Source organism: Silurus meridionalis, chromosome 7, assembly GCF_014805685.1.
Source record: "Silurus meridionalis isolate SWU-2019-XX chromosome 7, ASM1480568v1, whole genome shotgun sequence".
NCBI classification, from domain to species: Eukaryota; Metazoa; Chordata; class Actinopteri; order Siluriformes; family Siluridae; genus Silurus; species Silurus meridionalis.
In genome coordinates, this window is record NC_060890.1 from 6,311,204 (window position 1) to 6,323,126 (window position 11,923).

Here is an 11,923-nt window from a genome sequence, read left to right on the forward strand (position 1 = left end):
AACGCAATATTTGTCAACAAAGTGTTTGAGGGGTCCATGATTGGGCTGAAAAACCAGCTCCCACTGGCTCCATTCAGCCAGGTCCTCCAGAAGTGGGGCAGTAAGGAGACTTGCCACTGCTTGCTCCCGGCTCTTGTCCCCTAGCAAGCCCACTGTCTCCACCAGCAGGTCCCTGACACACACATACAAATGATGCATTTACCCCGATCAACATAGACATTAAAGACGTGTGATTGTTATATACAGTAATCATAATTGAGAATCATTCTTTCTTCCATGCTAATTCACAACAAGAGAACTTTTTTTTTATCTTGTAAGCTTTGAATTGTATAATTTGCCCCCAAGTGACTGCAATTTCATTTACAGTTTATGATGCGTAGTTTAGCATTTTTTCCCCCTAGTGGCGTGTAAAGACAATGACAGCTTTGTGAAACGCTGCTATTTCATATTCATGACTTGGAAGATTAAGTATGTGCTGCATTACTGGAAGATTTACTGCAAAACACATTATGGAGGCGTCAATTCACCTTTACGTTGTCATTTAGTCCTTTTATATACATATCCATTAACTAGGTGGAAAATCAGAACTACTGAAACTGTGTTTTATCTGGTGGGAAATTTGAATCCAGTGCTCAGTGGTAAGACAATGCACATTGTGTGTGTGTGTGTGTGTGTGTGTGTGTGTGTGTGTGTGTGTGTGTGTGTGTGTAAATGAGAAAAGGCTCACTCTGGCTCTTTAGGGAGCAGAGGGCATTCATAGCGCACAAGACTGGAACTGGCCCCATCACACAGCTGCTTCTGGCGCCTGGCAAAGTCTACCAGGGTACGCAGTTTTCCGTAGCCCAGCTCTCGACTGTCCTGAACCCTGTAGTGGCTCCTGAGTGCAGCCTCGATGAATGGCAGCTGCTCACACACAGCAAGACAGGAAGAAGACCAGTGTGTTTAATTAAACAATGTAAATTTTATGTATATAGTTTGTCAGTGAGAGTTTGCATCAAAGTGAACTGTCTGTTATATGACTTTAATTTTCTATAAATAGCAATAAAATTTAAATCTATACAATATCCTGATGATGCAGGATGTATGTTCACCCATTGTGAGAGAATATTTTAATAGAAATGTACATGAACCTTTTCTTGCCAATGACTGTTACTTTATCCACAATAGTATTTACAAAAATTGACTTGTCTGAGTCAAAAGGAAGTATTGAGTACATACCCAGTACATAGTGAAATGTGTATAGGACTTACTCGTGAAGGATCTGCTTCTCCGCATTGCTTAATAAAGTCATACACATCTTGCTGGCTGGGTCTGAAGCCGGTTGCTCGAAAATCCTGGTTTCCAATAGCTACAGCGCCTCCTGCAGCATCCTGTAGAATCTGCACACACATCCAGACCAGGGTTCAGCATTACAGAGCCTCCTGACAGCTAGTGATCTTTACTCAGTATCTCTCAATATATATGTATATACTGTATATATATTAGGGTGTAAGGGTACACATAATTTATGGTTTATGGTATATAAGTGACAATTCAGGTAAATTTCATCACAGATTGGGGGAAGAAATGCAAAATATAAAATTACTTGTTTTTTTTATTAACGCAGTTTAAATATTATTAAGACTTGTGAACATCAACAATTCAACTTTTATTATACTGATTATATTTAGTAATCAGTTAGATTGGCACAAATTTAATTGATTAAATAAATGGAAGAATTTTATAGTTTAAATTTGTTTGACCTCATTTGGGTCATACAGATGTATATATATGTGTGTGTGTGTGTGTGTGTGTGTGTGTGTGTGTGTGTGTGTGTGTGTGAGAGAGAGAGAGAGTGTGTGCACGTTTTACATCCTTTAGCATACTTTAACAAATGTCTTTATTCCTTCCATCCTTTATTAATTCATTCCTCGATATGCAGAATTGTCAGGATTTTCTCCTTTTACGAGAAATTCTTGAAGCAAACACTAAAGAACACATATTTCTAGACTGTCGTAAAAACTGAAATGGCACAATTCTGCGCAGGCGAAAGACAAAATACGACTTTTGGATTGCAATAGATTACAAATTGTATTTCGGCACATTACAAATCTTATTTCTGGTACGGAGTGAGTGGCCACAGTGACACTGCGCTAACTCTGGTTTCTCTTTTATACCCCTGGCATTGTTGTGTATGATTTCAAGTTTAAGAATAACAAAATAATATGTGCTAAAAGTACGAGGCGGAAAGTAAGCAAACTAGCGGTTCAACACTTAATGTGTTTGTGAGGAAACTCAGATGTTAACTGAAAAATAATTGCATTTGCTACACATGTAAACCGAACTAAATGCCCTGTACTGGAAAAATTCAGTACGCATACATGTACCATTACACCCTTAATAGATATGTGTATATCTCATGTGTTGATGTGGGCAGACCTGCAAGTTTTTGACCAAGAACTACAGGAAGGAGCCCTGATATAGCTGAGAAAACTCTTTGAACTTTAAATGCTCTGCATTTTCTTCTCCAGCCGGCTGAGATTCGGCAAAGTCAGCGCGCTTCTTTACTGCTTTACAGCATCTGTAAAGAAAGCATCAGTCGGTGGCATCTCAGATGCCTCCTTCTCAGATGCTTTTTGCTCCGGGAGGTTTTTTGTGTTTCTCATTTAGAGCCAGGTCATTTGGGAGGGCCAGAGAGCCGCCGCAGATAGCCAGCTGAAACAAGGTCCGAGTCAGCCTGTCTCCGGATACGCACGTGAGGAATTCCTGAACTCGCTGCAAATGCAGACAGATTTATTGCACTCGTTGATCATTTTATCAGATAAACCTGACATTTACAGTAGGTCCATTGTAAGAACAGTGATCTTCCTGTTCCAGCACGACAATGCATCGGGATGAATCGGTATGCCAACTGACCCCAGGCCTTCTCACCTACATAAGTAAAATTTCCACAAACACACTCCAAAATCTAGTGGAGCATCTTCCCAGAAGAGTGGAGGTTATTATATCAGGAAATGGGGACTCCATGTGGAATAGGATGTTTATACAGTACAAAACCTTTGTCTATATTGTGAAAATCCCCATTCAGTAGAAACTTTCCAAAGGTCAAACAGGTCTAAAGGGGAAAAGTTAATTTTATCATCTATATGAGACAAGAGGAAAGTGGAAATTTGATAGACATCCAGACCAGATACTAACAGAAGTCCTAAGAGGCCACGTTTTATAATATTTATTTTTCCTTTCTTATTTTCTTGCAGAAATGACAGCTGGAGCATGGACGGCTGTGGGCACGTGAAAAATTAAGTACTGATCACAAGGAAACAATGTTTGTTATGTCAAGATCACTAGAAAACAAGACAGGAATTAATATTATAATGCAGCCTATTAGGACATCCTAAGATAAAGATAATATAGAACAATCATGAAGAAGCAATTAGGACATTATGCAACAACAGCAATCTGCGATTTCCCTGACCTACTGTAAAAACTTTCAAGAAAAGTCTGGACCTTTCAGTCAACAGCAGCAAGACAACAGATCTGAAAAAACAGACTATGTTAGAGTTAGTGAAGACCTCAAGGACGGCCTCGGCAGCGGTCAAGCTGGCATATTTCTTCCTAAGCTCCAGGCTGCTTGACAATGAGTAGAGTGGCGCTCCCTGTGCTGGCTCCAGCTAATTCTTTTTAATCTTTCACAGCCTGACCTCAACCTCCTCCTCAATATCCTTCTGAATGGTCTCTCTGGCTCTCTCCAAGCAAACGCTCTCACACCCATACGCCTTCGAAAATGTCTGAAAGCCAAAACGACAGAAAAGTTTGGACACCAATGATAGATGTTTAATGATGAAATTGGACACCAATCATAGATGTTTATAGCTTATAGATATATTTCCAGAAAAGCTAGACATTGTGAGAAGATTTCGGCCAACCCCGAAGCTAGCTAGCTTGTATCAGCCCGGGAAAGGGTTTGATCTCCACTTCCAGACCAGTGAATACGAGCGGTACCACTGGCTTACAGCCTCTGAGGAGAGGTGCAAATTATGAGTCTGCATCTGCAGGTTATCTGCAGGTTGTATCTTAATTAAATTTTTATGTAATCCAAACTAGGTTCATTTGAACTCCCAGCTTGAATGGAATCGGTCTCTATTTCAAGGAAGTAAACTTTCTGTTTTAGTAAAATGAAAGCTCCAAATCACTCTGTTCTCTACATCTGCCTCTTTCAAACCTACCACCTGCATGTCTTCCCTCACCACATCCACAAACCTCCTCCTTGGCCTTCCTCTTTTCCTCCTGCCCTAGCAGCTCCATCCTCAGCGTTCTTCTACCACACATGACCAAAACCATCGTAACCATCTTAACTCTCTTGTCTTTTTTTTTTTTCCAAAAATGTCTTTCTAATAAACTAATTTCTAATCCTGTCCATCGTCGTCACTCCCAACGAAAACCTCAACATCTTCAGCTCTGCTACCTCCAGCTTCACCTTTTGGTCCAACAGTTTTCAGTTTCTTTCAAACTTTTCAAAGAATAAAAAAGTAGTATTTAGTTATACTTTGCTTATACTAAGTGTTATAACCAGGCTATTATTGACAAACATAAAATGACTGGATGCGACCTGTATTTTGCCATCTTGTATAATTTCCTCACTTTACCTTCAGTTTTATTTCTTTAAGTCATTACTTGTGTCATGTATTACTTTAAAATAAAATAATTAATTTAAAAAAAGTTTGTGTGAATTTACATACATATTTAATGTTGATTAATTGCTCTTAAGTAGCATTCATATGCATTATTACAGTATTATTAGCATGTACACTGATTATTGGCCTACGATCAACAGAAAAGCCAATAAATTAAATAGTCTTTGCAACGGTTCTTCTATCGAGTACAACAAGATACACAAGTAGAAATATTCGTCTGTGCGGCAGTGCCTACGTCTTCAGTGGTGTCCTACCTGAATCAATTCACCTGGAGATTTATAATTTAGGCAATTTGTGTGTTGTGCAAATTCAACAGGAAAGAAAACGCAAAAGTATAAATGTTTCATGAAAAAGCTTAAGTTGTTTTGTACAATTTCCTCACGATGTCCAGCTTTTTTTTTTTTAAATCTGTCTTTCAAATGTTCTTTGTAAGTATATCTGCGACTAAATCGATCATATCTATTTCCATTGTGGAGTGAAAAAACAGCTATTAAGATGCGGTTTGACAGCCCTAGAGCCCTCTCTGGCCATCCAATCAAAGAAGGGGAAAACGCTAACGTGCTTGGATGCCTGCTAGCGGGCCTCGGCGTGATTGAAGTCTGATTGGTTAAAGTAACAGCTTCAAGCTAAATATACGTGATGTGACAGCTGAAATCAGATTGGATAGAAAATCCAACCGAAACTTACATTCTGGGAGCAGAAGACCTGAGAGAAACTCTATGAAATTAAAAAAATCATTTAATGCATATTCATCTATAAAAATATGTTAAAAACCTAAGTCTGTGATTCTGAGTTTAAAATATATCTGAGTTCAGAAAATAAGGACTTTCTGGCATTAACGGCCCGCCCACTGCTGTGCAGGTCTTCAGTGCCTTGCAAAATATCTGTAGTGTAGGCAGGCAGAATCACCAGGATACCTCTGTATGTATAAGCAGGGTTTTGGTTTTTAGTGTTACGATGTTAGGAAGCTGGGGGAGCCATGATACACCCCTAGAGAATAGAGTGTTAGGGGCCTTGCTCAAGGTTTACAGTGCTGGGGCTTGAACCCCTGATCTTCCAATCAGCTAAAAGTCTAACCTACCACCTTTTCTTTAAAAAACGCTCACTCACCCCAGATGGGACTCGAACCCACAATCCCTGGCTTAGGAGGCCAGTGCCTTATCCATTAGGCCACTGGGGCTGGTCTGTGCATTACATACTTTAACCAACAGCTTCTACATCACTTTCGGCTGAAACCCTACACAACCTGGGAATTATGGGAAGTAAGTTACACTAAAGGTCCAGTGTCCCCAGTTTGATCCTGACTTCAGGTTACAGTAAGGCTACTGTATCCCTTTAGGATTCCTCCTGGTCCTTTAAAGATTTTCAAAGCTTCCCACAAACATTTCAGGTGAAAAATTGATTGCGGTTAAGCCAGCCACACTTTTTTTTGTCTTGCGCATCTAATCGTGCACTTACGGTATGGGTGGTGCAGACGCTTCAGAACGGCATTTTCGTTATAAAAATGTTTTATGTATTGCTTTCTTCATCTTCTTATTCTTCTTCTTCTTTTGGCTTCTCTCATTAGGGGTCGTGTACACTTTTTTACTCCTACTAACTTTCTTTCCCCTTCTCTCCAGCATGTACCTCCAGCTTTCCAGGCTCTTCTCAATCTGCTCCCTTCTCTCACCACAAATCACAATATCATCCACAAACATTATAGTCCATGGAGACTCCTGTCTGACCTAACAGGAAAGGGCTCAGAGCCGATTCTTGATGCAGTCCAACCTCCACCTTGAACCAGTCTGTCGTTCCTACTGCACACATCACTGCTGTCACACTGTCCTCATACATGTCCTGCACCACCCTCACATACTTCTCTGACACACCTGACTTCCTCATACAATACCACAACTCCTCTCTTGGCACCCTGTTGTACCCTTTCTCTAAATCCACAAACACACAATGCAACTCCTTCTGACTTTCTATATTCTTCTCCATCTACATTCTCAAAACAAATAATGCACCTGTGGTGCTCTTCCTCAGCATGAAACCATACTGTTGCTCACAGATCACCTCTTCTCTCAGCCTGCCTTCCACTACTCTTTCCTATAACTGCATGGTGTGATTGATCAACTTAATTCACCTGTAGATAATTCAGGTCTGCACATCTTCCTTATTCTTAAAGATAGTCACTAGTCAACATTTTCCATCTCCATCCTTTATTGCTCTAACTTGTAGCACATCTTTCCCAGCTCGACCGATCTGCCTGTTACTCCTTTTGCTTTCCTGCACTTCCTCATTCCACCATCACGTCTCTTTGTCTTCCTTTCTATTTTCAGATGTCACACCGAGTACCTTTCTAGCCTCTGTCTGACCTCTTACCTGGATCTCACACTACAGTCTTCCTCCTTTAGCTTCCACCCTCTTATTCTTCTTTCAGTCCTCACTCTCTTTCTCTTCTTCTTCATCTCCAAAACCATCCTACACACCACCATCCGATGCTGTCTAGCTACACTGTCCCCTGCCAACACTTTACAGTCTCCAATCTCCTTTAGGTTGCCTCTCCCATATAAAACATAGTTCACCTGTGTGCACCTTTCTCCACTCTTATACGTCACCCTATGCTTCTCCTTCTTCTTAAAATAAATGTTCATCACTGCCATTTCAATCCTTTTAGCAAAATCTACCACTATCTGCCCTTCCACATTCCTCTTCTTAAAGCCATACCTACCAATCACCTCCTTACCGCCTCTGTTTCCATCACCTACACCTACACCTATCTTGATATTCAAGACGATAATAGACATTGATGCTTTTAATAAGAATTATTCAAAAGATTGAGCAAACCTAAAAAGGAAAATGTTTTATGAGTGTTTAAATATCGTGATTTAAATGCACTAATTCTTATGTTTCTTAAAAATTGTACAGTAGAACGACCCAAAAATGAATTCAGTCATAGTCAGGGTCACTCTGAGTAAATATCAATTGATTGAATTAGCAAAAATTTAAAGGAAGGTAAAATAAAAATTATTTTGGTTTAAAATTTTAACTGTAGAATCTCAAACATTATACAGTAAAGATGTTTTAGAAGTGTTTGAATATGGGCCTTGATTATATACATATTTACACCACAAACACGAAATTGTATTATTTGTGCTTTGATAAAAAAAAAAATAGCAATACATTAATATTTATTTATGTCTTTTTGTTTTTTATATCGGAAAGGCTGTTCCCCTTTTGGGAACTTTGAGCTGCATCACAATGCTTTGGGAAAGCCTCGCATTGTCTACGCTCTGAATCAGTGTAAAATCCGGCCAATAGGCAAGTTGTGATGTCATCGGCAGGCGACGTCGCGTTTAGGTAAGCACTTCGTGTGTGAGATCTGTTCAAACATGTTTAAGAGCAAACAAAAATTTCGTATTTGTGTTCCTCATTCCCCCTCGTTTCATTTCGGGAGGATACACACGATCTGTGTGTTGTTTGCTTGGGAGTGGGGCATGCTCAATCGGCTCTCAAGGGAGTCGGTTGCTTGCATTGCAACCGCATGGCTAGCGCATGCTCCGCTCCTGGAGAATGCTCTTCAGGGAGAGCGCTCTCCCTCGCGGCTCGGGCCCCGCTCTTGCCGAGGCAAAGCGGCGCCGGAAGTCGTGGGGCTTGACAGGATCAAAGCTATCCTCACAGCAGTCAGGAGAGTAAGAAAAGGCCAGCCACTCACTGTTAAGCAGTTCCAGAGGCTGCTAGGTCTCATGGTGGCAGCATCCAGGGTGATTCTACTTGGCCTCCTTAATATGAGACCCCTACAGTGGTGGCTCTGAGACAAAGGGTTCTCCCAAAAAAACAAATCCACACCGTCTCATATCAACCACCAGGGGGGTCTCCAATCTCACCACCTTTACAGGCTGGCACTGCAGGAGGAAAGCAGCTGGAAGGTGCAGCTGGAAGTAGCTGGAAGCTACATCCTCCCAAAATGAAACGGGGGGGAATGAGGAACACAAATATGAAAGTTTTGTTTGCTCTTAAACATGTTTGAACAGATCTCACACACGGGACAGTTGAATTCGAAAGGGAAAGCTCTTTCAAGGCAAGGGCCAAGGCCCAGGGAATGGAGATTTTACAGAGCCCAGGTCAATCTGTTTACGGGTTCGGGAGACTTTGCACTGACCCCCACTGGTTCTCTTTCTCTCACCCAGCCCCACTGGGACTGGGCACCATGGTGCAGACATGGCCAAGGCTATGCCTGTAAGCCTTTCCCCCGTCGTGCTGCTCCTGTTCGCTGGGAAGGAGCCCGTCCTTCCCAGCGGGAAGGAGCCTGTCTCCTTCTGGTGGCACCTCGTTGGCCTGGCAGACCATGGTTCACAGACCAGTTCAAAATTCCTCCCAGGAGGGATCCCCTCTCTCAGACACTGGTTCACCCCCGCCCAGAGTTATGGAGGCTTTGTCTGTGGCCCCTGAGGTGGCAGAGTTTCTGGCAGCTGGTTTGTTCAGTTCTGGTGTTCTTGCAGAACCAGTTTGCCACAGGGTTGGCTCTGTCCAGCCTGAAGGTTTGTCCAGCCTGAGCATTGTCCACAGGACGAGTCCGTGGAGGAAGTCGGAGCAACTGTTTGTCCGCTATGGCCCTTACAAGAAAGGCTTCCCTGCCAGTAAGCAGACTCTCAGTGCTCTCAGTGCTACGATTCCTCTGATCTCCCTGCTCCATTTTTTTTAGGTAAAGGAGCAGATCCGGAGGGATCATGGATATAGAGTGTTTGGTGAACTGGGATATTTGCATGCTGTCGATCCCTCAATCTCACACGTTCACTCAGGTTTGTTGACGGTGGTGTGGTGGGTCGTTTCTTATCCCAGAGATCCCTCATGTCTGTGTTACCTTCTGGTTCTCCCTTTTAGTTATGCTGCCATAGCAAGTCTTGCTGGAGTCCCCAACTACACAGTGTCCTTAACTTTTATACAACAATAAGGACACATAATAATCCATATCTGTCACCCCTCTTCTCTCTCTCTTTCTCTCTCTCTCCCCCTCAGTCGAGTTAAACATGCTCCTGAGGTTCCAGTGACCACTGTTCCTGCCCCTCTTCCCTCTGCAGATCTTCCCACTTCATCCAGGCCTGCCTCTGGATAGTGTCCTCTTTAATTGGAGGCCAATCTGTGCAATCTGTGCTGTGGTTTCTCATCAAAGCCTTGTGTGATTCCATGAAATTCCAGAGTAGGAACAGAAGCTTTGAGGATGGATTTGGACTGTAGTTAATGTCAGCAGTCTGCTACACTAATTCAGGACTACAGTTTGCTTCTGATCACCATCACTGTACCCCGCAACATCGTATATCTGCAATAAATGGACATTCAGTGCAACCCAAATGAGGATGAGTTCTCTCTTGAGTCCGGTTACTCTGAAGGTTTCTTCTTTATGCCATCTCAGGGAGTTTTTCCTTGCCACAGTTGCCACCGGATTGCTCATCAGCGACAAACTTACACTTATAAAGAACATTTTTTCATTTTTATCACCACATTATCTGTGTAAAGCTGCTTTGAGACAATGTTCATTGTTAAAAGCGCTATACAAATAAAAATTAATTGAATTGAATACAGCAATAAGAACTAGTGTACAGCAGCATTACACTACCCTAACTAGAGAGAGAGAAAAAGTACATGATACAGAAATGACAGAGTAATGTGCAGCACATTACACTACCCCAACCCTAACTTCTCCTATAGATAGATAGATAGATGATAGATAGATAGATAGATAGATAGATAGATAGATAGATAGATAGATAGATAGATAGATAGATAGATAGATAGATAGATAGATAGATCGATAGATCGATAGATAGATTTTTGATAATAAATCAGAATTACAAGTTAATAAAAACAGCATGGTTTGAAAAAAGCATTATCTTGACATCACTTAGTATTGGTTGTATGTTTTAGTCTTTTTCAGTATTTACTTGTTACCTCAATTATCACTTTTGCATACTGAAGTTATGGCATGGTATTTATTAAAGACAGAATAACCAGGAGAGAGTTTTCTGTGCTCTATAGCTAAACTCGCTTGCTCCTGTAGGATATTACACTCATTGACAGTTCCCATATACTGTATACACTATATCAGGGGTGGCCAACCAGTCAGAGTTTTTTTTACTGTGTTACCGCAAAGAGCCACATCATACACATGGGCACACATGAACATCACCCATCCCTTCCTCTAACACACACACACACACACACACACACACACACACACACACACCTCTGCTCAGCCAGATTTATTGTAAATGTCACACACCAACATAATGACAGAAATTGACTCCTACAGTTTTAAGACCACAGGCCAGTCATTTTCAACAATGAACATTGTGTGCACTGTCTCACACACATAAACTCTTAGTTTACCCAAGTCCACAAACAATAATATAATAATTTACAATAGCGTTTTTCTTTTATTATGCATGTTACTTAGTGGGACTTTTGGCACTTCTTGCCTTGAACAATCCGCTTCAAATCTGCCTCGTATTCCGTTGTTGCCACTCGAAGCAATTTATTTCACATGGGTGTCAGTCAGAACAGATCGATGCTTTGATTTGACGTGTTTCAGGGTAGAAAACACAGACTTTGTTTGTGTTTTTTTTTTTATCTCCGTGTTCACTTTGCTTGAGTTCAATACAGTATTTTCGTCAAATGCGCATGTGTGTGAGATGAATATACCGCAAAGTTTCCCAGTAGGGGCAAGATCATTTAAATCTTAAAAATACTGTATTGAACTCAAGCGAAGCGAACACACAAATAAAAAAAAGCAAACACAAATGATATGAAGGAAAGAACCGCATGAAACCAGCCAAAGAGCCGCATGCGGCTCATGAGCCGCGGGTTGGCCACCCCTGCACTATATGGACAAAGGTTTGTGGACACCCGACCATAAGTTTGGCATGTGTTTTTTGAACATCCACTTCCACATTAGTGCCCATTTGCTGTTATAATTACCTTCATAACCACTAGCACACTTCATAATGTAGTGGTTATGAAGGTAAAGGTGGAGGTTTGTGCTCATTTAGCCACAAGTTTGTTAGTGAAGTCAGGTACTGATGTAGGAAGCCTGGGGTGCAGTCAGCTTTATTTAATCCAAAAGGTTTTTAATAGGGTAGAGGTCAGAGCTTTACAGCAGACCACTCAAGATCTTCCACTCCAACCCATGTAAACCATATCTTCATGGAGATGGCTTTGTGCACATTGAAATTGGGTCTCCTAGTCCAAGTGAAAGATACCACATCTGAAAA

The 11,923-nt window shown here is 41.4% G+C and overlaps 1 non-coding gene across 1 annotated transcript; it reads right to left on the minus strand.

The window, feature by feature from the left end:
* Positions 1 to 5,780: 5,780 nt before the first annotated feature.
* trnar-ccu lies at positions 5,781 to 5,853 on the minus strand. Its single transcript has one exon. It is a non-coding gene; the product is annotated as a tRNA-Arg (tRNA).
* Positions 5,854 to 11,923: the final 6,070 nt, after the last annotated feature.